This window comes from Ranitomeya imitator, chromosome 6 (assembly GCF_032444005.1).
Source record: "Ranitomeya imitator isolate aRanImi1 chromosome 6, aRanImi1.pri, whole genome shotgun sequence".
Classification (NCBI taxonomy): Eukaryota; Metazoa; Chordata; class Amphibia; order Anura; family Dendrobatidae; genus Ranitomeya; species Ranitomeya imitator.
This window is the reverse complement of record NC_091287.1, coordinates 304,854,667-304,882,599: the sequence shown is the minus strand read 5'-3', so window position 1 is coordinate 304,882,599 and position 27,933 is coordinate 304,854,667. Positions and strand designations below refer to the sequence as shown.

The following is a 27,933-nucleotide window of genomic DNA, read 5'->3' as shown; positions in this document are numbered from 1 at the left end:
AGTTTTATTCTCCGGGTCAGTACGATTACAGCGATACCTCATTTATATCATTTTTTTTATGTTTTGGCGCTTTTATACGATAAAAGCTATTTTATAGAAAAAATAATTATTTTGGCATCGCTTTATTCTGAGGACTATAACTTTTTTATTTTTTTGGTTATGATGCTATATGGCGGCTCGTTTTTTGTGGGACAAGATGACGTTTTCAGAGGTACCATGGTTATTTATATCCGTCTTTTTGATCGCGTGTTATTCCACTTTTTGTTCAGCGTTATGATATTAAAGCGTTGTTTTTTGTCTCGTTTTTTTTTTTTTTTTTTTTCTTACGGTGTTCACTGAAGGGGTTAACTAGTGGGCCAGTTTTATAGGTTGGGTCGTTACGGACGCGGCTATACTAAATATGTGTACTTTTATTGTTTTTTTTTTAAATAAAGAAATGTATTTATGGGAATAATATTTTTTTGTTTTTCTTCTTTATTTAGGAATTTTTTTTTTTTTTTACACGCGTGGAAATTTTTTTTTTTACTTTTTCACTTTGTCCCAGGGGGGGACATCACAGATCACCGATCTGACAGTGTGCACAGCACTCTGTCAGATCGGTGATCTGACATACAGCCAGGCAGGATTAGAGCTGCAGCTGCAGCCTGATCCTGACCCGGTAGTGCTCCCTGCAGGACCCGGATGCAGCCCCGTGGCCATTTTGGATCCGGGGCCTGCAGGGAGAAGACGCTCGGTACACGGTGAGTACATCACCGTGTACCGATCGTCTCAGGGAAGCCCGCAGGGAGCCCCCTCCCTGCGCGATGCTTCCCTACACCGCCGGCACACCGCGATCATCTTTGATCACGGTGTGCCGGGGGTTAATGTGCCGGGAGCGGTCCGTGACCGCTCCTGGCACATAGTGCCGGATGTCAGCTGCGATAGGCAGCTGACACCCGGCCGCGATCGGCCGCGCTCCCCCCGTGAGCGCGGCCGATCGCATATGACGTACTATCCTGTCACTGGGAATTAAGTCCCAGGTCACCTTGACGGGATAGTACGTCATATGGGATTAAGGGGTTAAAGAAAATAAGACCTTGATTGACAACTTGGAATGAACCTGAAATGAACCAGAAATTTGTATAAGAAGTTTTACAACATCCATCCTCTGCCATTCTGAATTTATTATATTTGTCGTTTGCAATGGATGGTTCTTGTTATGGAGGACAATGATAGAAGCTGATCATTGGACCTGTTATCAGCTACATACGTGGTCAAAATTGTTGGTACACCTCGTTTAATGACAGAAAAACCCACAATGGTGACATAAATAACTTGAATCTGACAAAAGTAGTATGAAATAAAAGATCTATGAAAATGAACAAAATAAAGTCAGACATTGCTTTTCAACCATGTTTCCACAGAATTAAAAAAAAAAAAAATAAAACTCATGAAATAGGTCTGGACAGAAATGAAAGTGTGTACATAGCCTTATTCCCTGTCCTGTGTCCCTCTATTCATTATAAGTACTAGATAGCATCATAATGAATTTGAGGGTGGGAGAAGACATTATCAGGTACTTGGCATTCTCTGCTACCTCCCAATACGTTACAAGTCCCTGATTTCTTCTCCCACCTTTCAATTTATTAGAAAGTGTACTATGCACCTTACCCTCTCCTCTCCCAAAAAAGTCCCCAATAGCATCACAATGAATTGTGAGATGGAGGAGGAGGAAGATGCTATCAGGGGCTTAGCACCCTCCTCCAGCACCCAATTCATTTTACATCCATATCTAACGTCCTCCTCCCCTCCCCATAAGTCCATAATAAGTCCTCCTTCCTTCCATCCCAATCCCCCACATCCCTCATTGTCGTCCTCCTCCCCCTCCATCGTTTCCCTCTCAACCACCCCCATCATTGCCCTCTCCACCACTTCCATCATTGCCTTCTCCACTACTCCATCATTGACCTAACTACCACCTCCATTATTTCCCATTCCACCACCCCAATCATTGTTGTCCCCCACCTCCCCTATCATTGCCCTCTCCACCACCTCCATCAGTGCCCTCTTCACAACCCCCATTATTCTCCACCACCTCAATTATTGTTCTCTCCCACCACCCAAATCATTGTTCTCCCCCACTACAACCATCATTGCCCTTTCCACCACCCCAATCATTGTTCTCCTCACCACCCCATCATTGCCCTCTTCACCACCTCCATCATTGCCCTCTCCACCACCTCCTTCATTTCCCATTCCACCACCCCTCAATCATTGTTGTCCTCACCTCCCTTATTGTTGCCTTCTCCACCACCTCAATCATTCTTCTCTCCCACCACCCACATCATTTTTCTTCCCCATTACCTCCACTATTGCCCTCTCCACCACCTCCATCATTGTCTTCACAACAACCCCATCATTGCCCTTTCCAACACCCCAATAATTGCTTACCCCACCACCTCCATCATTGCCCTCTCCACCTCCCTCATTGCCCTTTCCACCACCTTCCTCATTGCCCTTTCCACCACCACCATCATTGTTCTTCCCCACCACCTCTATCGGTGCCCTCCACCACCTCAATCATTGTTCTCTTCCGCCACCCCAATTATCCTTCTCCCTCACTATCTCCACCATTGCCCTCTCCACCACCTCCATCATTGCCTTCACCACCACCTCCTTTATTGCCTTCTGCACCTCCTCCATTATTGTTCCCCCCACCTCCCCCAATGTATTGTTAAAATAATACAGCACCACTCACCTCTGCACGTTCCCCCGCAGCATCATCGTCGCTGGCAGCTCTCTATCTGACACAGGCTTGCGCTGAATGCTGACATCATCCATCCGACGCAGCAGAGGACGGATCCCTGCAGCTCCAATTGGCTGCCATTTTATCCTGTAAGATGCGGAGCTGCAGGGATCGTTCCCTGCCCACTGCACATGAGGGCAATCTGGCCTTGAGTCCCTCTGAGCCTCGGGATCAGAAAAATAGGCCAGATTGGCCTCAGTGTTAACCGCCTTGGAGTGGCCCCCCTCCACCTCTGGGCCCCGATGCAGGTGCATCAGAGGTATGTCCGCTCCTGCACTGACTAACACTGATGAAAATCAGATGAAAATCACTAATGAATCAGCCCATATTTGAGAAAAATTACGGATGTCTGAATGAGGTCTTTGAATGTTAAGCAGTTCTTGGCCACATGGCAAATTGTTGATGATAGGGGGTTGATGTCAAAATTTAGCTTTGCTGGGATTTATACTCTGTCGTTATAGAGACTTTCATTTCCACATCTTTCACGGTAACATAAGGGGAAAAAGGGACCATAGTATTGCCTCCATGTCAACGGGTAGAAGTCCAAAGACATTTAGCTAAATTCTATCATAGCCGTCCTCATCATTATTATTTCCTAGAGAAACATTGAGGACACGCAATGCTCTTTTTGATAAGTTGCGACTTTACCAGGATTGGTAGGGTGGCGTAACAGTTTTTCATCATCTCATAGAGTATTCTCAATGTTAGCAGTGTGACAGTGCTCCCCATGACTGAATGCTGTTGTACAGAGTGACAGATGATATTGCCATTGAAGGGTTATGTCAAGAGATGATTATTGACAAAATTATTTGTATATGTCTTATTCATATATCTTTGAAGTTGTTTATAACTATGTTTTGATCAGTTTTGTGATAAAAGAAATTTGTTTGTACCATTTTTCAGTAATTTATGACGAGTTTTGACAGAGTGCTTTAGATTACAATCGAACTATCTGATGTAATAACCTTCAAAGAACAGACTGACAAAGTAACAGCTAGTATCTCACAAAATGTGCTTACTACATGGTGTAGCTAAATCATCCAAAAGTTTTGCCAACTGCTTCAGCCATGGCACCGCATATCTATGGCTGGGGTTTTGAAAATTCCATCTTCATGTTTGCGTGTGGGCAAATGAGAATATTTCAATTTTACTTCCACATCCACAGACTACTCATTCTGTTGTGGAAATGTCACAGAAGTCCCACACTCAATGTACACTGCTCACAAAAATAAAGGGGACACTAAAATCCCCTATCACTGAAGGAAATATTCCAGTTATAAATCTTTATTCATTACATAGTGGAATGTGTTGAGAACAATAAAACGTAAAAATTATCAACGTAAATCACAACTAATATCCCACGGAGGTCTGGAGTTGGAATGATGCTCAAAATCAAAGTGGAAAATGAAGTTACAGGCTGATCCAACTTCAGTTAAAATGCCTCAAGACAAGGAAATGATGCTTAGTAGTGTATGTGGCCTCCACGTGCCTGTATGACCTCCCTACAATGCCTAAGCATGCTCCTGATGAGGCGGCTGATGGTCTCCTGAGGGATCTCCTCCCAGACCTGGACTAAAGCATCCGCCAACTCCTAGACAGTCTGTGGTGCAACCTTGGTGAATGGTGCGAGATATGATGTCCCAGATGTGTTTAATCGGATTCAGGTCTGGGGAATGGGCAGGCCAGTCCATAGCTTCAATGCCTTCATCTTGCAGGAACTGCTGACACACCCCAGCTGCATGAGGTCTGGCATTGTCCTGCATAGGAGGAACCCAGGGCCAACCGCACCAGCATATGGTCTTACAAGGTGTCTGAGGATCTCGGTACCTAATGGCAGTCAGGCTACCCCTGGCAAGCACATGGAGGGCTGTGCGGCCCTCCAAAGAAATGCTACCCCACACCATTACTGACCCACTGCCAAACCGGTCATGCTGAAGGATGTTGCAGGCAGCAGATCGCTCTCCACGGCATCTCCAGACTCTGTCACGTCTGTCACATGTGCTCAGTGTGAACCTGCTTTCATCTGTGAAGAGCACGGTGCCAGTTGCAAATTTGCCAATCCTGGTGTTCTGTGGTAAATGCCAAGCGTCCTGTACGGTGTTGGCCTGTGTGCACAACCCTAATGTGTGGACGTCGGACACTCAGACCATCCTCATGGAGTCGGTTTCTAACCATTTGTGCAGACACATGCATATTTGTGGCCTGCTGGAGGTCATTTTGCGGCGCTCTGGCAGTGTTCCTCCTTGCACAAAAGCTGAGGTAGCCGTCCTGCTGCTGGGTTGTTGCCGTCCTACGGCCCCCTACACCTCCTGGTGTACTGGCCTGTCTCCTGGTAGCACCTCCAGCCTCTGGACACTACGCTGACAGACACAGCAAACCTTCTTGCCACAGCTCGCATTGATGTGCCATTCTGGATGAGCTGCACTACCTGAGCCACTTGTGTGGGTTGTAGAGTCCGTCTCATGCTACTACGAGTGTGAAAGCACAACCAACATTCAAAAGGGACCAAAACATCAGCCAGAAAGCATTGGTACTGAGATATGGTCTGTGGTCCCCACCTGCAGAACCACTCCTATATTGAATGTGTCTTGATAATTGCCAATAATTTCCATCTGTTGTATATTCCATTTGCACAACAGCATGTGAAATTGATTGTCAAACAGCGTTGCCTCCTTAGTGGACAGTTTGATTACACAGAAGATTGATTTACTTGGAGTTATATTAGGTTGTTTAAGTGTTCCCTTTTTTTTTCAGCAGTGTAGATGGGAAAATTCCATGGTTAAGTTGCAGCAATATCTCACATCTTTGCTGCCTTTGTGCTTGAAATTCGCAGTTTGTCAGTTCTTTATTAGGATTTTCATGGAGGATTTAATTTTTGCAAAGCTTAGGGAGGAATCTATATCAAATCCAAAATGTAATTTGCAGCAGATTTGAAGTGAACATGTTTGCCTGATTGCAGATAGCTAAGGATTTGTGTACATGAGTTTTTTAAAGTGGGTCTGCTCCATATCCTCTTGAAAAAGCAAATAGAAAACGTACATAAGAATGAACACATGCATTCCAAATTCCCATGAACAGTGACCAGGGAAGGTTGTAGTGAAGATGGTTAAGAGGAAGCAATGTATTTTTTGAGCAGAGATCAGTGAAACCGTTGATGGATCCTAAAAGTGGATGACAATGCAAGGTGAAATGCTAGTGGATTGACGATGACAACAATCTTACAGGGACCGATGAACCTGTGTCCCAGTTACTAAGAAGGAACCTTCAACTTTATGTTCTTTGAGGACAACCACAACAAATCACTAACACACAGGTCCGGACCCACCAAACATCTCCGACCAGCCACACTCTTATATTTGGACACCTTACCACGCTGATGTCATTTATGAAGAAAAACGTTCCTCCTTGGGTACTTCTGAAGAACAATTCCTATTGAAAGAGCAGAACTAAGGATGTAATCTGTATGCCCCGAAGAACGAGAACTTACTAGTAGACTCGTGACAACTATTATTCACTGCAAATTCAGCTAGAGGCAAGTAGGTAACCCAATCTTCCTGATTCTCAGACAAAAAACACTTAAGATAAGTCTTAAGATTTTGGTTTACACTTTCATTTGGCCCATTAGACTGTGGATGAAAGGCTGGAGAAAATTAAACATGGATCCCTAAACGAGCGCAAAATGCTTTCCAATCTTTGTAAATAAATAGCGCCACCTGTTGAAAACAATATCAGTAGGAATCCCATGTAACTATTTCATTTCTTTTGATAAAAATTTGCGCCAAGGTCTTGGCGTTAGGTAAAGTGTGTAGCCCAATGGAATGAGACATCTTGCTGAATGTGTGCACCACTACCAATATTACAGTATTACCCGAAGATACAGGTAGATCAGAGATGAAATCTACCTACAAATAAAGGTACCGTCACACTACACAATATCGCTAGCGATCCGTGACGTTGCAGCGTCCTCGCTAGCGATATCGTCCAGTGTGACAGGCAGCAGCGATCAGGCCCCTGCTGTGCTGTCGCTGGTCGGGGAAGAAAGTCCAGAACTTTATTTTGTCGCTGGACTCCCCGCAGACATCGCTGAATCGGCGTGTGTGACACCGATTCAGCGATGTCTTCACTGGTAACCAGGATAAACATCGGGTAACTAAGCGCAGGGCCGCGCTTAGTAACCCGATGTTTACCCTGGTTACCATCCTAAAAGTAAAAAAAAACAAACACTACATACTTACCTACAGCCGTCTGTCCTCCAGCGCTGTGCTCTGCACTCCTCCTGCTCTGGCTGTGAGCGTCGGTCAGCCGGAAAGCAGAGCGGTGACGTCACCGCTCTGCTTTCCGGCCTCTGTGCTCACACAGATAGTACAGGAGGAGTGCAGAGCACAGCGCTGGAGGACAGACGGCTGTAGGTAAGTATGTAGTGTTTGTTTTTTTTTACTTTTAGGATGGTAACCAGGGTAAACATCGGGTTACTAAGCGCGGCCCTGCGCTTAGTTACCCGATGTTTACCCTGGTTACCGGCATCGTTGGTCGCTGGAGAGCTGTCTGTGACAGCTCTCCAGCGACCAAACAGCGACGCTGCAGCGATCCGGATCGTTGTCGGTATCGCTGCAGCGTCGCTAAGTGTGACGGTACCTTTAGTCCAAGGTCTACTGGGAATGGCCAGTGGTTGAAGATCCCCAGACAGATGAGTATGAGGGCCTTAGAATGTGCACAAACACTGCAGGAAGCTACATGCTCCTGAAATCCTGGTGTTTCCCAAAACATCAAAAACTTTATGTAAAGGAGCTCTGTGGTGGCTTTACTACCAGGATTCCTAGACAAGACCAAATCATGATGTTCGCTTAAAACTTTAGGAAGAGATTCAGAGGAACAAAAAGTTTACCTAAAGTAAAGGCAGCTGGGGTGTATCCCTGGGCCTCTTCAAACTACCTCTCCAGATCAGAACATATAGTTGCAATAAATACCCCTTTCTGTAATATAGTAACCGGTTAACATTTATCTCTACCTCCAGGAAAACAGTGAGATAACCCATCTGCCTTAATGCTCTAATTCCTTGTCCTATACATCACAAAAAGTTAAATCTGGTGTAGAACAAGGACCATCTTGCTTGTCTAGGTCTCAGATGCTTAGCAGATTCCAGATATAAAATATTTTTATGATAGGTGATTACCTTCACCTTATGTACTTCCCCTTCCAAAAAATGTTGCCGCTCTTTAAAAGCCCACTTTATTGTCAAGAGTTCCCTATTACCAATGTCATAGTTTTTCTCAACATACGATAGTTTCTTTGAAAAGTATGCACACGATGCCATTTTACTTGTATACACGCCCTGCAACAATAAAGCCCAACCCCCCTTTAGACGCATCAACCTCTACAACGAATGTCTCAGTGACGTCAGGCTGTATAAGAATCGACACGGAAGCAAAACATTTCTCTAAGGTATTAAATGCTTTACTGGCCGGACTGGACCATATGGAAAATCCGTCCCTTTCCTGGTCATATCCCTCAGGGGTTTTACCATTACAGTAAAGTTTTTGATGAACTTACGGTAGTAGTTGGCGAAACCTAAAACCTTTGTAAAGCCTTTAAGTCCTTAAGACGATCCCAATCAGTACCACCCAGACTTTCGCCGGATCCATGTGAAAACCGGTGGATGATAAGTAATAACCCAGAAAAGGATTCTCCTGAACTGAAAAGATTCATTTCTCTGGTTTGACAAATAATTTGTTGCTCAGTATCTGTAAAACCTGCCAGACACGTACCTGATGTGATTTGAGTTCACGTGAATACATCACTATGTCAAAATAGACCAACACAAATCTACCAGCCTGCCTCTCCGGCCAAGAAGTATTAGATAACCTACTTGTCCCTCCCAACTGCATGTGTTCTTCTGTTGACTCAGCCCTAGATTTCCTTGCCCCAGGCCCCTTGAAACTTGGAGAGTCTCTTTGTCTCTGATGAAAATAGTGGTCCACACGGATAGCCAGAGACATGGCCACCTCCAGAGAAACATGGTCAGAGTCATCGTATATATGAACCAGAGCCTGAAGTAATTCCTCAACCCTCCGAAGTGACTTAGAATCCGACAGGAGAGAAAAAGCCCAGGATTGGGGGTCACCCTGCAGGGGAGAATTATGATCCCCACCTGTTGCTCCTCGGTACCTGAGGAGTGAGGACATAATTTAAAGTTTACATGCACCCTGGTCTATTCTTGTCCCCCTGGATTACTCTGAAGGTGAAGACGCCAGGTTCATGTGCTTTGCTATGCTCAAATATCATCCCTGATCTGTCCCCTCCTCCACCCAGGGTAGTGGCAACCTGAAGTAGATAGGAATACACTAATCAGACAAACAATAGAATATGGACAAAATACCATCCATACAATATACACACACCAAACACAGAGTGGGACACAAGAGAGTTAAAGGAAAAAGAAACCAAACAGGAGAGGAAAAAGCCTACACTGTTTTGTATGATAGTGAAGTGCTTCTAACCAATGTTGGAGTTCGTGAAAGTAGACACCACAGTCTCCTGGCCCCTCATTGTCACTGTATTCCCATGTCAGCATCCTTCTCCACAGATACCACTCTGTTGAGCTCTTGAGTTTTTTGTTGGCACGGCTGTGATGCTGACCCCCCATCTACACACATGACCACTGCAGTCAAACACACGATAACTTAGAACTGCGTTTATGATTCACAGGCTGTAGAATGCAGCTGTGATTATTGGCGTTGGCCCTGTAGAATGTATGCAATAGCAGTCCGCAGAATTGTGAATGCTGCTCTGGACTAGATCAGACTCTAAATTAGGATCAGGTGAAGATAAACAATGCAACTGAACTTGATTATATTTACATATCAGGTGTAACATAGATTTCAAAGGTAATATACCCTGTAAGATGTCAATGTGGATGGGATTTATGAAAGTTTTAAAAGCACATAAAATATATGCCATGTTACAGTCCAGTCGCCAATGACCCCGGCAGACTCTTGAAATGTGTCACTTCTATATGAAATAGCTAGAGAATGTTAATCTGAAAAATGCTTGCCCTGTGGACTACAGGAAAAGGGCCCCTCTTTGCCCTTTTAACAATGTATTCTCTGTTTCTGATTACCATCTTATACGTAGATGTTTGTAATGATGAATTGATGCAAGATTGTGATCCTATGTTAACCCCTTGGCACAAAATGACATGGCATGCATCTGGGCAGCACGGTGGCTCAGTGGTTAGCACAGCAGCCTTGCAGTGCTGGAGTCCTGGGTTCTAATCCCACTCATGACAACATCTGCAAAGAGTTTGTATGTTCTCTCCGTGTTTGCGTGGGTTTCCTCCGGGTCCTCCGGTTTCCTCCCACATTCCAAAGACATACTGATAGGGAATTTAGATTGTGAGCCCCATCGGGGACAGTGATCATAATGTGTGCAAAACTGTAAAGCGCTGCGGAATATGTTAGCGCTATATAAAAATAAAGATTATTATTATGCATGTATGTCAGCACTGTGGTCATCATGTGTGGAGCGGGCTCAGGAGCCGAGTGGTACATAGCTGTCATCTATCTCTAATGGAAGCGTGCAGAGCTGAGCACTGATTGCTGCTATTAACTATTTACATATCAGCGTCAATCTCTGACATCTGTATTGAAATGGAGCAGATAATTCCATCAGATTCCCTGCTGAAGGACTCTGACACTGCCATCCTGGTACTCCTATGAAGCTCAGGGGATTGTGATTGTCATTGTGTAAAGCAATGCTGTTGTTTAAAGGATGTAGTAAAATAAATGATCAGAGAATCACAGGTTCATGTCCCCTAAAACGGCGCAAAATTAAAGTTAAAAAAAAAAGTTTATGAAGATAAAAAAAATACAGTAGTATAGCAGTAAAAATTTGAATCCCCACTTATTTCCCATTAACCTCTTTCTGCCAGCTGACGGAATAGTACGTCGTCAGCTGTCATTATCCCCCGCTTTGAGGTGGGTTTCGGCGGTGAGTCCACCTCAAAGAAACCACATGTCAGCTGTTTTCAACAGCTGACTTGTGCTCGCAATGGGTGCGAGCGGAATCGCGATCCACCCGCTCGCATTAACTAGTTAAATGCCGGGGGGCGTGTCCGGATGCCAAGCTGAGCAGACGTGTGGTGAGGGAGCTCCTGCCATCTTCCAGCTATAAATAGCATAATATCACCCTGCATCACCGGGTTCCACAGTCAGCATGGGGCCCAGGAAACCTAGAAACACACAGCAACCAGCGGTGGACCAGCCAGCGCAGCGGACAGCTCTGGACACCTTCCTGGGCCTTGAACAGGTCCAGGGAGATACTCAGGCACCATCTTTACAGAGGCGGGTCGGTGAGGAGGGGGTTTCCCGGCGTGACACTCTGCATCAGGACAGCATTCAGGAGGCAGATGGCTGCAGGGAGGAGGAGGAGGAGATCTCCCCCTCTACATCGGGGGAAGAGCCGTGCACAGAAGGAGCTGAACTTCATGGAGACCAGACCAGCACCGCTGCTGACAGCAGCCACGAGGTGAGGGGGAGGGGGGATGTGGGGCCCCCCTTCCTACACCCGTCTTATCAGCTCACACAAACAAACAGCTCCTCTTCACATCAGGAGGCCCATGGACGAAATATTACACAGGACACTGCCTATATCCAACCCCATCGGGGACACTACTCCTCTCATTGTCCACATTCTTCAGTTAACTATCCTCCTAACTCACAGCCTGTTGGCAGCTTTAGGGGGCCTCCCCCTCCCTCCCAAGACTGGCAGTCTATTCTGGCATCCCTACCATCTAAAGAGGACTTTAAGATCCTTATCAGTGAGGTCAAACACATATGCAGGGCAGAAATAGCCAATGTAAGACAAGATTTACAACACTTAAATGGGAGGATAGAAGCCCTGGAAGAGGAACATGACTCCACAAGAAAACACATGACAGAAATTCACCAGCTAGTGTCCTCACAATAAAAAGTGATGGAGGAAATGCAGTCCCACTTAGAGGATTTGGACAATAGAGGACGCAGATGCAACATTCGTGTGAGAGGAGTGCCTGAGGTAGAGGACTCTGAATCTCCTGATCTGATCCTGCAGGACATCTTTAATAACATTCTGGGTGCACCTTCAACCAATATAACTAAGTTGGACAGAGCACATAGGGCGCTACAGCCTAAGAACATGTCTACTCAACCCCGAGATATTATATGCTGTGTTCACGACTTTACTACTAAAGAATTGATCATGTCCAAAGCCAGGACCCGGGACCAGATCCCCTCATTTCGGGGAACAGAGGTTCAGCTCTTTCCAGATCTCTCCCGTATTACCCTGCAGAAGCGGAGACACCTCAGGCCCCTGTTGTTAATACTCCAGGAACACCAAATTAAATATAGATGGGGGTTCCCATTTGCCCTGACAGCCAGGAAGGATGGAAAGTCTGCGTCTCTGCACACCCCTGCTGATGTGACATCCTTCTGTACAACCCTAGAGATCCCAGCGGTTGACATTCCGCCATGGGTCCTGCATGTCCCTAGGGCTCCCCCTCCGCCGGTGTAGACCAAGATGGGGAGAGGAAGGCGCGGGGCGCGTGGGGGAGGTGGGGAGAGGGGTGGCTGCGCCCCGTCTTCCCCCCGTGCCCGTAGACTTGACTCTTAGTTTAGGCTTGTTTAGAACGGGCCGCGTACTCTCTTTTTCCCTAAGTCCCCCTTTCTGATTGGCCCCTCTGCTTTTTGGCCTGCGACGCTGGAAATGGGACATCCAAACCCCGCCGAGGGATGGATACAGTGCTGCCCCTGTGTGTCTGGAGCCGCATCATTTACTGAAACAATTGAAGCAGGTCACCCGGGAAGGCGGGTGGCGGGGGCTCCACCAGGGCCACTTCGGTTGCTTCTCAGTTGCCCCTTTCTTCACGTTGGAGGGGCGGCTGGCTGGTGATGCACTGGCTCTCTCGGATTCGGAGACTTCCACCTATCCTAGGGCTTCCCTGGGATTGTTATTGAGACCTACTATTTCTACCACTCTGGCCCTCCGAGCCAAGAGTGGGTTTCCTCAGGGGATCCCTCTCTGGATTAAACCCCGGGTATTGTTCTCAATTGTTCTTCTATGTTTTTTTCACTTTTTGGATATGTAATTTACTAACTGAGTGTCTATGTCTTCCCTTTTCCCTGCTGTTTTTATCCTACCCAACCATCCAAATTTCGTTTTCACCCTCGGTTCGATCCTTGACAGCCTTCATCTGGTGGACCAGCCGCGCTGAGATAACCTCTATGTTAACCTACACCTTCAAAGGTAACGGTCCCGACACCTGCACTACATTCCACTCAATACAACTAAGATGACACGTATTGTATCTATTAACGTGCGGGGTCTTAATTCTCCCCGCAAGAGGAAATTGCTGTTACAGGAGTTGCGCTCCACTAGGGCAGATGTGGCCTTTATCCAAGAGACCCACTTTGACTCTACAGGCTCATTTAAGTTTGCCTCCCACGTATTTCCCCAACAATACCTAGCAAGCACGAATTCTAAAAAAGGGGGGGTTGCAATCCTGATTGCAAAAAACTGCCCCATACAAGTCACTGGAAATCACTCTGACCCTAAGGGACATTACGTGATCCTAGAGGCACAGGTGGGGGGCTCTCCTCATATTCTCGCTAACATTTATGCCCCGAATGAGGGACAGATTCGCTTTTTGAGGGGGGTATTCTCACTAGTGGAGGGGCTTCCCCGCGCGGCAACGATAGTGGGTGGGGATTTCAATCTTCCATTCTCTGAAACATTTGACAGGCTCTCTCTCGGGGGGTTGCCGCCCTCTGACTCTGTAAAGAAGCTGTCTTTGGGCTTCCGGAGGATTATAAGATCTGAGGCTCTCTTTGACGCATGGAGGGTGGCACACCCTGGAGAGAGGGCCTTCACCTTCTTTTCGCAGCCACACCGGACCCATACCAGGATCGATTACTTCTTTGTAAACTCTGCTATTCTTAAGAGGCTGGGGGGGGGGGGGGTGGAACTGGGCTCCATTACTTGGTCAGATCATGCTCCTGTGATCATGGAACTTGAGGGAACCCACTCACGACCTAGATTTGGCCACTGGCGCTTAAATGAATCTCTACTCAAGGACCCGGAAGTTAGGGCCTCACTGCATAAGCAACTGGAGGAATTCTTCCAGCTCAATACAGGCTCGGTCTCCTCCCTGGGAGTTCTGTGGGAAGCACATAAGGCGGTGATGAGGGGCCATTGTATTAGGGAGGGCGCCAGGGCCAAGAGATCCGCAGGGGTCCAGAGGGCACATTTGACTTCTCAATTAAAGCTTCATGAGAGGAAACTCGCTGAATCTCCCTCTCTGGCCGCTTTGAAAGAGGTGGTCAGACTAAGGGAAAAATTAAAAGATCTGGCGGTGGCGGAGAAGCTGCTAACTTTCTCTAGACAGAAATTCTATGAAAGGGGCAATAAGGCACATACCCTCCTGGCACGCCAGCTGAAGGAACGCTCCGCGGCTTCATGTCCTCAGACCTTACGGGACGCTGCAGGGGTGACGCACTATCACCCTGATGCCATAGCTGACATTTTTTATAATTTCTACAAAAAACTGTACAATCTCGGTCCCTCATCGGCTGATGGTTCCCAGGGTTCAGGGGCTATTGGAGACTATCTTGCTACCTTAGATCTCCCCTCACTACCTAGTGAGGCGATTGAATCTTTAAATAGCGCAGTATCCCCCGAAGAGGTAGAGGAGGTTTTGGAGTCCCTACCCATGGGAAAATCACCTGGCCCTGATGGTCTGACGTATTTTTACTATAAGACATTCGCCAAAACACTTCTTCCTCACATGACCTCGGTATTTAACTCCTTCTTGCAAGGCGACCCAATCCTGTCCACAATGCTACATTCCCACCTCATCCTCCTTCCAAAGCCGCCTAGGGACCCCTTGGACTGTGCAAACTATAGGCCAATAGCCCTTTTGAATTCGGATTTGAAGGTGTTCACCAAGCTGCTGGCCTCCAGACTTAATAAATGGCTACCCTCGATTATTCATAAAGACCAAGTGGGCTTTATTCCATGCCGTCAGGGGGGGTGATAACACTAGGAGGGTTGTCGACTTGGTGGACATCTCGAACCGAAAGAAATTGCAAACATTAGTACTGAGCCTCGACGCCGAGAAGGCTTTCGATCGCCTCTCCTGGCCATTCCTTTTTAGTACGATGCGGGTCTTTGGCATTTCTGGGGGATTTTTGTCCGCGCTGAGATCCCTATATAACCACCCTACAGCGGCCATAAAACTTCCTCTCTGTACATCTAAACCATTCACTATATCGAATGGCACCAAGCAGGGGTGCCCTTTGTCGCCTCTTCTGTTTGCCCTTTGCATAGAGCCCCTGGCAGCGTCCATACGACGGGACCCCAATATCTCTGGGGTGATGATTGGGAGTAAATCTTTTAAGATCGCACTATTTGCGGATGATGTTCTATTGACGCTTACTAATCTCCACGTGTCCTTTCCGAACCTCATGAGGGCTTTGAGGAGATACGGGGACCTATCTGGATATAAAATCAATTCCAGCAAAACGGAGGCTATGCCGCTGAACATCCCCCCTGAGGTATGGGACCATCTATGCCTGAATTTTAAATTCAGGTGGAAACAGGATGCTGTGAAATATTTGGGGGTGAATATTACGTCCTCATACGAGACCCTCTACAAACTAAATTTCCCCTCCCTCTTTAAAGAATCAAAAGCCTGCCTAACTAAATGGCAATCACTTCCTCTCTCGTGGATGGTTCGGATAGCGGCGGTAAAAATGAGTCTTTTACCCAGATTGATCTACGCCTTTGAGACCCTCCCAGTTGGAGTTCCGGTCTCGGAACTGAAGTCCCTTCAGGCGGCTATTATTAGGTTTATATGGCAACAAAAGCGCCATAGAGTGGCTAAGGAGGTTCTCACAGCTCATAAGACCAGGGGAGGGCTTTCTGTGCCAAATATTCTTAAATGCTACTGGGCTACACACCTGAGGAGAATGCCCTGCTGGACGTCCCTATGGGCCTACAGCAGGTGGAATGAAATAGAGAAATTATGGCTTGCCCCAATACACCCTAACTCTCTTTTATGGTCGCCAGCACAATATAAGTCCTTTCCACCCCTTCTAGGCCCCATGCAGTCCACTCGTGACATTTGGAACACCTGCACACGGAGATTCGCCCTCATGTCACCTTGCTCTCCCCTGGTGTCCTTCATCTATCAGCCACAGCTCCCAGGCAGTTTAGAATCTCCTATGGTTCACCCTTGGCTTAAAGCAGGCCTATTAAGATTTGCGGACATTATAGACGGGGAGACCATGGAGATTCACTCCTTTGATTATCTTAAGCAACATTTCTCGATTTCCAACAGGGAATTCTTTCAATACCTACAAATTAGAGATTTTGCTAACTCCCTATATGGTAAAGCGGGAGCTTCTATCCCCACGGATTTCGAGAAAATTTGCAGGAGAGGTGTGAACACCAGGGGTCTGGTTTCAGAAATTTACAACATTTTATCGGATCCACAGGATGGGTCTGGTGAATCTTTTCTATATATGCGCAAGTGGGAGGCCGCCTTGGAGCGGCGTATTTCTCCCCGAGAGTGGTCTGTCATTTGGAGGAATGCCACAAAATCATCAGTGTGTACTCTCTATAGAGAAAATATCTATAAGATACTAATGCACTGGTATCACACTCCAGAGTTTCTGCATGGACTGAATCCCTCTATCCCTCCCTCCTGTTGGAGATGTGGGGGAAGCACTGGGTCTCTTGTCCACATATTTTGGTCATGCCCAAAAATTGTGCCCTTTTGGGGTCAGGTTAAGTCCCTCATAGATAAGGTATTGCATGCAGACATAGAACTAAACCCGCTAGTGCTTCTCCTGGGTCACGGGGCGCCGGGTATGGGCAAACTTTCCAATAGATTATTGCAACATATCCTTACGGCGGCCAGATGCCTGATTGCTCGTCTTTGGAGACAGCCGAGTCCCCCTTCGCTTCAGATCCTCCTTGGATGCATCATGGATGTCAGAAGGATGGAACACCTTACAGCCTTACTAAATGACTCGGTGGTGCGCTTCCAGGCTATATGGTCCTTGTGGGATTATCATGCAGCGGGATCCGACCTGTAGTGCGACTGAGTTCGGATTTGATTAATCGATTTAACTGAGGTTTTTCCCTTTTTTTTTTTTTCCCCCTCTCTCTTTCCTCCCTTCTTTCTACCCCTTATTGTCTTGTCTTTGTCATTTACGTCTTTGTAGAATTAAGGTCATTGTTGGCCTTATATTGTCTATTTTGTTTATATCGTTTACTGTTCATGCATTCTATACAGAAACTAAATGCTTGTAAGACCCTGTTTTGTTCTAAAACGTTTAATAAAATAAAAAATGTTATGGTTAAAAAACTAGTTAAATGCCGCTGTCAAACTCAGTATTAACCCCTTTACCCCCAAGGGTGGTTTGCACGTCAATGACCAGGCCAATTTTTACAATTCTGACCACTGTCCCTTTATGAGGTTATAACTCTGGAACGCTTCAACGGATCCTGGTGATTCTGACACTGTTTTCTCGTGACATATTGTACTTCATGATAGTGGTAAAATTTCTTTGATAGTACCTGCGTTTATTTGTGAAAAAAACGGAAATTTGGCGAAAATTTAGAAAATTTCGCAATTTTCAAACTTTGAATTTTTATGCAATTAAATCACAGAGATATGTCACACAAAATACTTAATAAGTAACATTTCCCACATGTCTCCTTTACATCAGCATAATTTTGGAACCAAATTTTTTTTTTGTTAGGGAGTTATAAGGGTTAAAAGTTGACCAGCAATTTCTCATTTTTACAACACCATTTTTTTTTAGGGACCACGTCTCATTTGAAGTCATTTTGAGGGGTCTATATGATAGAAAATGCCCAAGTGTGACACCATTCTAAAAAGTGCACCCCTCAAGGTGCTCAAAACCACATTCAAGAAGTTTATTAACCCTTCAGGTGTTTAATAGGAATTTTTGGAATGTTTAAATAAAAATGAACATTTAACTTTTTTACACAAAAAATTTACTTCAGCTCCAATTTGTTTTATTTTACCAAGGGTAACAGGAGAAAATGGACCCCAAAAGTTGTTGTCCAATTTGTCCTGAGTACGCTGATACCCCATATGTGGCAGTAAACCACTGTTTGGGCGCATGGGAGAGCTCGGAAGGGAAGGAGCGCCGTTTGACTTTTCAATGCAAAATTGACAGGAATTGAGATGGGACGCCATGTTGCGTTTGGAGAGCCACTGATGTGCCTAAACATTGAAACCCCCCACAAGTGACACCATTTTGGAAAGTAGACCCCCTAAGGAACTTATCTGGATGTGTGGTGAGCACTTTGACCCACCAAGTGCTTCACAGAAGTTTATAATGCAGAACCGTAAAAATAAAAAATCATATTTTTTCACAAAAATTATATTTTTGCCCCCAATTTTTTATTTTTCCAAGGGTAAGAGAAGAAATTGGACCTCAAAAGTTGTTGTCCAATTTGTCCTGAGTACGCTGATACCCCATATGTGGCAGTAAACCACTGTTTGGGCGCATGGGAGAGCTCGGAAGGGAAGGAGCGCCGTTTGACTTTTCAATGCAAAATTGACAGAAATTGAGATGTTACGCCATGTTGCGTTTGGAGAGCCACTGATGTGCCTAAACATTGAAACCCCCCACAAGTGACACCATTTTGGAAAGTAGACCCCCTAAGGAACTTATCTAGAGGTGTGGTGAGCACTTTGACCCACCAAGTGCTTCACAGAAGTGTATAATGCAGAGCCATAAAAATAAAACAAAATTTTTTTCCCACAAAAATTATTTTTTAGCCCCCAGTTTTGTATTTTCCCTAGGGTAACAGGAGAAATTGGACCCCAAAAGTTGTTGTCCAATTTGTCCTGAGTACGCTGATACCCCATATGTGGGGGGGGGGGGGACCACCGTTTGGGCGCATGGGAGGGCTCGGAAGGGAAGGAGCGCCATTTGGAATGCAGACTTAGATGGAATGGTCTGCAGGCGTCACATTGCGTTTGCAGAGCCCCTAATGTACCTAAACAGTAGAAACCCCCCACAAGTGACACCATTTTGGAAAGTAGGCCCCCTAAGGAACTCATCTTGATGTGTTGTGAGAGCTTTGAACCCCCAAGTATTTCACTACAGCTTTTAACGCAGAGCCGTGCAAATAAAAAATATTTTTTTTCCACAAAAATTATATTTTAGCCCCCAGTTTTGTATTTTTCCAAGGTTAGCAGGAGAAATTGGACCCTAAATGTTGTTGTCCAATTTGTCCTGAGTACGCTGATACCCGATATGTGGGGGGGAACCACTGTTTGGGCGCATGGGAGGGCTCGGAAGGGAAGGAGCATCATTTGGAATGCAGACTTAGATGGATTGGTCTGCAGGCGTCACATTGCGTTTGCAGAGCCCCTAATGTACCTAAACAGTAGAAACCCCCCACAAGTGACCCCATATTGGAAACTAGACCCCTCAATGAACTTATCTAGATGTGTTGTGAGAACTTTGAACCCCCAAGTGTTTCACTACAGTTTATAACGCAGAGCCGTGAAAATAGAAAATCTTTTTGTTTTCCCACAAAAATTATTTTTTAGCCCCCAGTTTTATATTTTCCCAAGGGTAACAGGAGAAATTGGTCCACAAAAGTTGTTGTCCAATTTGTCCTGAGTACGCTGATACCCCATATGTTGGGGTAAACCCCTGTTTGGGCACACAGGAGAGCTCGGAAGGGAAGGAGCACTGTTTTACTTTTTCAACGCAGAATTGGCTGGAATTGAGATCGGACGCCATGTCGTTTTTGGAGAGCCCCTGATGTGCCGAAACAGTGGAAACCCCCCAATTATAACTGAAACCCTAATCTAAACACACCCCTAACCCTAATTCCAACGGTAACCCTAACCACACCTCTAACCCTGACACACCCCTAACCCTAATCCCAACCCTATTCCCAACTGTAAATGTAATCTAAACCCTAACCCTAACTTTAGCCCCAACCCTAACTGTAGCCCCAACCCTAACCCTAGCCCTAACCTTAGCCCTAACCCTAGCCCTAACTCTAGCCCTAACCCTAGCCCTAACCCTAGCCCTAACCCCCCTAGCCCTAACCCTAGCCCTAACCCTAGCCCTAATGGGAAAATGGAAATAAATACATTTTTTTTTAATTTTTCCCTAACTAAGGGGGTGATGAAGGGGGGTTTGATTTACTTTCATAGCGAGTTTTTTTAGCGGATTTTTATGATTGGCAGCCGTCACACACTGAAAGACCCTTTTTATTGCAAAAAATATTTTTTGCAATACCACATTTTGAGAGCTATATTTTTTCCATATTTTGGTCCACAGAGTCATGTGAGGTCTTGTTTTTTGCGGTACGAGTTGACGTTTTTATTGAAAACATTTTCGGGCACGTGACATTTTTTGATCGCTTTTTATTCCGATTTTTGTGAGGAAGAATGACCAAAAACCAGCTATTCATGAATTTCTATTGGGGGAGGCGTTTATACCGTTCCGCGTTTGGTAAAATTGATAAATCAGTTTTATTCTTCGGGTCAGTACGATTACAGCGATACCTCATTTATATCATTTTTTTATGGTTTGGCGCTTTTATACAATAAAAACTATTTTACAGAAAAAATAATTATTTTTGCATCGCTTTATTCTCAGGACTATAACTTTTTTATTTTTTTGCTGATGATGCTGTGTGGCGGCTCGTTTTTTGCGGGACAATATGACGTTTTCAGCGGTACCATGGTTATTTATATCTGTCCTTTTGATCGCGTGTTATTCCACTTTTTGTTCGGCGGTATGATAATAAAGCGTTGTTTTTTGCCTCGTTTTTTTTTCTTTTTCTTACGGTGTTTACTGAAGGGGTTAACTAGTTGGCCAGTTTTATAGGTCGGGTCGTTACGGACGCGGCGATACTAAATATGTGTACTTTTATTGGTTTTTTTTTTATTTAGATGAAGAAATGTATTTATGGGAATAATATTTTTTTTTTTTCATTATTTTGGAATATTTTTTTTAATTTTTTTTTACACATTTGGAAATTTTTTTTTTTACTTTTTTACTTTGTCCCAGGTGGGGACATCACAGATCAGTGATCTGACAGTGTGCACAGCACTCTGTCAGATCACTGATCTGACATGCAGCGCTGCAGCCTTCACAGTGCCTGCTCTGAGCAGGCTCTGTGAAGCCACCTCCCTCCCTGCAGGACCCGGATGTTTGATCGCGGTGTGCCAGGGGTTAATGTGCCGGGGGCGGTCCGTGACCGCTCCTGGCACATAGTGCCGGATGTCAGCTGCGATAAGCAGCTGACACCCGGCCGCGATCGGCGGCGCTCCCCCCGTGAGCGCCGCCGATCGCGCTGGACGTACTATCCCGTCCAGGGTCAGATAAGCCCAGGGCACCTCGACGGGATAGTACGTCTAAGGTCACAGAGGGGTTAAACAAGCACTACCGGCCGCGCAGCCAAAAGTGCGCGCACCGCTGCACCCCGCCACGTGATCGGGGGTCATCGGTGCATTGCCATCACAACCACAGGTCTCCTCGAGGCCTCTATGGTTGTTTTTGGCAGATTGCAATGAGCGCCACCCTGTGGTTGGCGCTCATAGCAAGCCTGTAGTTCTGCTGCATAGAGGTGATCTGTGCATCACCTCTATGTAGCAGAGGCGATCGAGTAGTGGATGCTTCTAGCCTCCCATGGAGACTATTGAAGCATGCCAAAATAAAAATAAAAATGTTTAAAAATATTTAAAAAATAAAAGTTGAAATCACCCCCCCTTTCGCCCCAATCAAAATAAAACAATAAAAAAATCAAACCTACACATATTTGGTATCGCCTCGTTCAGAATCGCCATGATCGCTAAACGGCATAGCGAGAGAAAAATCAAAGCGCCAAAATTACATTTTTTTGGTCGCCACTCGCCACTACATTGCATTAAAATGCAATAACGGATGATCAAAAGATCAAAAGTGGTATAATTAAAAACGTCAGCTCGGAATGCAAAAAATAAGCCCTCACCCGACCCCAGATCACGAAAAATTGAGACGCTACCACTATCGGAAAGTTGTGCTCATTTTTTTTTTTTAAGTAAATTTTGGAATTTTTTTTACCACTTAGATAATAATTTTTTATTTATATAGCGCCAACATATTCCGCAGCGCTTTACAAATTATAGAGGGGACTTGTACAGACAATAGACATTACAGCATAACAGAAATACAGTTCAAAACAGATACCAGGAGGAGTGAGGGCCCTGCTCGCAAGCTTACAAACTATGGGGAAAAGGGGAGACACGAGAGGTGGATGGTAACAATTGCTTTAGTTATTCGGACCAGCCATAGTGTAAGGCTCGGGTGTTCATGTAAAGCTGCATGAACCAGTTAACTGCCTAAGTATGTAGCAGTACAGACACAGAGGGCTATTAACTGCATAAAGTGTATGAGAACATGATACGAGGAACTTTTTTTTTTTTTTGTTTTATGATAGGCCACACCGGGATTATTAGGTTAATGTGTTGAGGCGGTAGGTTAATCTGAACAAATGAGTTTTTAGGGCACGCTTAAAACTGTGGGGATTGGGGATTAATCGTATTAACCTAGGTAGTGCATTCCAAAGAATCGGCGCAGCACGTGTAAAGTCTTGGAGACGGGAGTGGGAGGTTCTGATTATTGAGGATGCTAACCTGAGGTCATTAGCGGAGCGGAGGGCACGGGTAGGGTGGCAGACTGAGACCAGGGAGGAGATGTAGGGTGGTGCTGAGCCATGGAGTGCTTTGTGGATGAGGGTAGTAGTTTTGTACTGGATTCTGGAGTGGATGGGTAGCCAGTGTAATGACTGGCACAGGGTAGAGGCATCGGTGTAACGGTTGGTGAGGAATATGATCCTGGCTGCAGCATTCAGGACAGATTGGAGTGGGGAGAGTTTGGTAAGAGGGAGGCCGATTAGTAGAGAGTTACAATAGTCCAGACGAGAATGAATAAGTGAAACAGTAAGAGTTTTTGCAGAGTCGAAAGTAAGAAAAGGGCGAATTCTAGAAATGTTTTTGAGATGCAGGTAAGAAGAGCGAGCCAGTGATCGGATGTAGGGGGTGAATGAAAGGTCAGAATCAAGGATGACCCCAAGGCAGCGGGCATGTTGCTTTGGAGTAATGGTGGAACCGCACACGGAGATGGCAATGTCAGGCAAAGGTAGGTTAGTAGAGGGAGAGAACACGAGGAGTTCAGTTTTTGACAGGTTTAGTTTCAGATAGAGGGAGGACATGATTTTAGAGACAGCGGTAAGACAATCACTGGTGTTTTCTAAAAAGGTCAGTGTGATATCGGGAGCAGAAGTGTATAATTGGGTGTCGTCAGCATAGAGATGGTACTGGAAACCAAATCTACTGATTGTTTGTCCAATAGGGGCAGTATACAACGAGAAGAGTAGGGGGCCTAGGACTGATCCTTGAGGAACCCCAACAGTAAGGGGAAGGTGAGAGGAGGAGGAACCAGCAAAACATACATAGATAAAAAATAAACCTAGACATGTTTGTTGTCTATGAACTTGTAATGACATGGAGAATCATAATGACAGGTCACTTTTAGCATTTAATGAACCTAGCAAAAAAGCCAAACAAAAATCAAGTGTTGGAGTGCACTTTTTTTTTGCAATTTCATCGCACTTGGAATTTTTTTCCTGTTTTCTGTTACACGACATGGAAAAAGCAATGATGTCGTTCAAAAGTACAACTCATCCCACAAAAAATAAGCCGTCACATGTCCATATTGACGGAAAAATAAAAAAGTTATGGCTCTGAGAAGAAGGGGAGCAAAAAACGAAAATGAAAAAACAAAAAAAGCTCCGGGGGTTAAGGGGTTAAAAATAAAGAAGTTAGCATAAAAAAAAACATTTTTGATATTTCCGCGTTCGAAAAGGAGTGGACTATCAAAATATAAAATTAACCCATACAGTAAGCGCTGTATAAAGAGAAAAAAGAACCACCACACCTCCATAAAAAAATCTCACAACTTCAGATGTAACCCATATTGGTATCAATAAAGCAATCATATTAGCATGTAAAAATCAAAGATTACGGGTCTCAGAAGGATGCTCTACAAACTAACGTTTTTATTTTTGTTTTACAAATTTTGTCAATTTTTTTACTTTTTTCTTTGGGAATTTTCTCCCTCGATTTGATAATAATGAAAAAAACCCTCTGTGCTAGATACTAGTGATGAGCGAGTATAGTCGTTGCTCCGGTTTTCCCGAGCACGCTCGGGTGATCTCCAGCTATTCGTAACTGCTCGGAGATTGTTTTCGTCGCCTCAGCTGCATGATTTACAGCTGCTAGACAGCTTGAACACGTGGGGATTCCCTAGCAACCAGGCAACCCCCCACATGTCCTCAGCCTGGCTAGCAGCCGTAAATCATGCAGCTGAGGCAACGAAAACTAAATCTCCGAGCAGTTACATATACTCGGAGATCACCTGAGCATGCCCGGGAAAACCCAAGCAACGCTCGCTCATCACTACTAGATACGTATCACCATTAGTGATGAGCGAGTGTTCTCGTTGCTTGAGTGGTCTCCGAGTATTTGTAACTGCTCAGAGATTGTTTTCGTTGCCTCAGCTGCATGATTTACACCTACTAGCCAGCTTGAATACATGTGGGGATTCCCTAGCAACCAGGCAACCCCCACCTGTACTCAGGCTGGCTAGTAGCTGTAAATCATGCAGCTGCATCAACAAAAACTAAATCTACGAGCAGTTATTAATACTCAGAGGTCACTCGAGCAATGAGTTCACTCGCTCATCACTAATCACCATATTTGTTCTGACTTGGAGGATCATGTTTTTGGCTCATTTTTACCATACAGTGAATACTGTGTGCAAAGCACAAAAATCAACAGAACCGTACACCTCCATACAGTGTTTAGTGCCCACTCTTGGATGGCAGGTACTAAGATTTGATCCAAAATACAATGCATAATTATTCCTATTAACCCACTTACTGGACATACGATGTACAGTTATGTGATAGGCAGGTAGCAGGCATTTGATGCGGGCTCATAAACTGAGCCCTCATCTTTCCTGGCAGATGATGGATGTGATATTCAGCAATCATCTGATTCTAAAAGCCACGAGTGGAGCACAGCTCCACCCACGGTTGTTCACCGATTACATTTACCCAAACTGGCAGGGGGAGGGGGGCATTTCATTGCATGTGTTTATTGACACCTCCATGGTGTGATCACAGGCTGCTGATGAGTTGCCTTGACAGCCTGTGGTCAGCTGAAGACCCCCTCCCTGTGCCTGTATTGACAGTACTTCTGTGAACTCCAGATTCTGGCTGGTGTTTATAGCACACCATGATTTTTGCTGTATGCAAATCAGTACTATGGTATTGCTGTATATAGCACAAGTGATCGGAGGATTGCAGGTTCAAATCCCCTACTGGGATTCACAAGTACAGTGAAAAATAAAAATTATTATTTTTAATTATAATATATATATTAAAGTGCCCCATTAAAAAGAAAGATAAACTACACATATTATATGTGTGTGTATGTATGTGTGTGTATATATATATATATATATATATGTTTATATATATATATATATATAATGTAGTTACGTATTTGATAGATAAGGACATATAGATACGTCCTTATCTATCAAAATATAAAATGTATTAACTTGATTTATAAAGAATGAAATGAGAAAAAAAAAATCTAAACACCAGGATTGTGGGTTTTTTTTTTGCCAAAAAATACAAAAAGGGGTGATCAAAACATTGTATCTACACTAAATGGTATCAATAAAAACTACAGCTCAAGGCGCGAAAAAATAAGCCCTTACACAAACCCATCAACCAAAAAGTGAAACGCTATGCGTCTCGGAAATTGGTGACACAAGCAAAATTTTCTTTTTCTTTTTACAAATTTCTGAATTTTAAATAAAAAAAAAAAACTAGACATGTACCATATCTCAGTAATCGTACTTACATGGATAATTTGCATGGTGAACAAAAAGCCCAAAAAACAATTGTGGAATAGTATAGCCATGTCAGGAAGGGGTTAATAACAAAATGTTTAAATGTTATAAAGAGAGGAGAATAAAGCCAAACATTTCCAATTCATGTGATGAAACAAAGCTGCCAAAATTAATCTGAAAATTCTGTAATTTAAGTGAGTTATGCGGTTTTGAATGTGTCAAAATGTAATGAAACACATATCATATTGAGAAAGGCTGAGAGTGAACAGACTAAACACTCTCTAGGATCGTTACTGGAGCTCGGCCTCTTCGCAGACACAGTCACTCTGTCACTATTGCTTATGCAGCATCACAGCAATATGGCATTTTGATGTGTTACTGAAGTGGTAAAGAAGCTCACTATTGTTACAGTCGTGTTCTAACCAATGGGTAACCATGTCATCCCGCTGCAGTCCTATATACGCCGAGACAGGCATTGGAGGAGATGGAGAAATTACATTCTCCATCGCCTCCACACCTGTGCGGTGATTGTCTCATGCGAGAGGATCGGAGCACAGTGAACTGACACTCGGCTCACACTGGGAAGCAGAGCTGGAGCTGAGTGTCATTACCACATCACATCTGATGTGACACGCTTGTCTAATTCCAGCCTAAGTAAGTGAAACATTGCTAGAATCAAGGTCTTTGACCCTACATTAAGGCTGCGCGCAGATGGACTAATAAAAATCTGGTGACAGAACCCCTATAACTCCTTCACAACCTTTGACATATATGTACCTTTGGAATTCTTATATTTCCAGTGGCAGATGACAGACCTGAGTGGGGGCTGGTTTTGTGCGGGATAAATAAGTTTTTTTTCTTGGCAACGTTTTGGAGTGCATAATTTTTGATCGCTTGCAGAATAAGACTGGATCACATTCCTGTGTTCAACGCCGAGCTCCTACATTGCAGTTTCCATGTAAATGCCACAAAAATGCAATTCAGACAGAATCACTCACTCTAATGAGGCAGATGGAGACACTTTTAACTCCGTTTAGAGTGTGTTCTGGTGGTTTAGGTGTTCACAGAACTGTGGTCGTCCACACTTGTGTGTTACAAAGACACCTAAAATAACCTGACATCAACGGAACAGAGACCAGACAGCATCCATAGTTTATCCATGTGCATCATAAGTTAGTCGTTTTGTCTGAGGTTTTGTCTGAATTATGGTTTTGGGGATTTACACAGAAACCCCAAAGTGCTCAGCGGAGAGTGCAGGATAAATGTGAGCTGAAACTCATTTTGATTTTTGGTCGGTAGATTCAACAAATTGACCACAGTACAAGAACAGTTCCTATTTTTATTTTTGCGCAGTTCACAGTACAATATAAGTGATAAGATATCTTCAAATTCTACAAATAGCCTTTTCAGAGAGGAAGAGGACAGGTTACTTGCGCCACCTTTGGGATGCAGCTATGCAGTATGTATGCATTTAACGGCACAATTCTTTTACATTTTTCGATTCTCCATATCTGAACTGTTTCGTTCTCCTCCTTTTGTTCCTGCAGCAGCTCGGAAGGCTGAATCAAGTAGACAATCTCTTGTGGAAAATAAACAGTTGAGATGCAGGTAATGTATTTCGAGAAACAGTCCCAGTTTAGAAAGCAAGTAGGAAAAATATTTTTGTTCAATTACTCAATGAAGTGTTGACCTGCCGTAGTCACCAAAACAGTTCTCATGCCAAGTGAGGTAACTAATAAACCAGCAGCATGTGCAGGCTCACAATTCTCTTTTTTTATTCCACTTGTCAGAACTGCTAGCCCTCTTGAGCATGATTGCATGGTTTTATCACACAGAGAATTCTGTTCGGCAGATAAAGAGCTCTGTTTTCACTGCACTTTTGGGAAATAAGAATGGCTGTTGGCAGTTTCACTGTTGAAAAGCTAATGAATATAATGTGCACCACTCCTCACTCTAAATGGCTGAAGGCCAAAGCCATTTTATTCAAAAATCATCAGCGTTAGACATTTGCTGAACTAGAGATTTCTTGCTATTGAATTCTATTACCGTATATTACATTTCTTTATATCCTGAAATAAAATTAGATTTTCGGGACGACTGTTTCTTTAGGAGCTACATGCCTAGACATGTAATCTTTTGCTT

At 44.5% G+C, this 27,933-nt stretch overlaps 1 protein-coding gene across 3 annotated transcripts in view; it reads left to right on the top strand.

The window, feature by feature from the left end:
- Positions 1–27,933, top strand: part of FARS2 (phenylalanyl-tRNA synthetase 2, mitochondrial) — a 616,855-nt gene that overhangs the window by 71,271 nt on the left and 517,651 nt on the right. The window contains exon 1 of one of the 3 annotated variants that reach the window (XM_069730709.1): positions 27,338–27,399. The exons of the other annotated variants lie outside the window; for them this stretch is intronic. The gene's annotated coding sequence lies outside the window, so the exon portion shown is untranslated. Of the gene's footprint in view, positions 1–27,337; positions 27,400–27,933 lie in introns of those variants that run through there. 3 annotated transcript variants of the gene reach the window in all.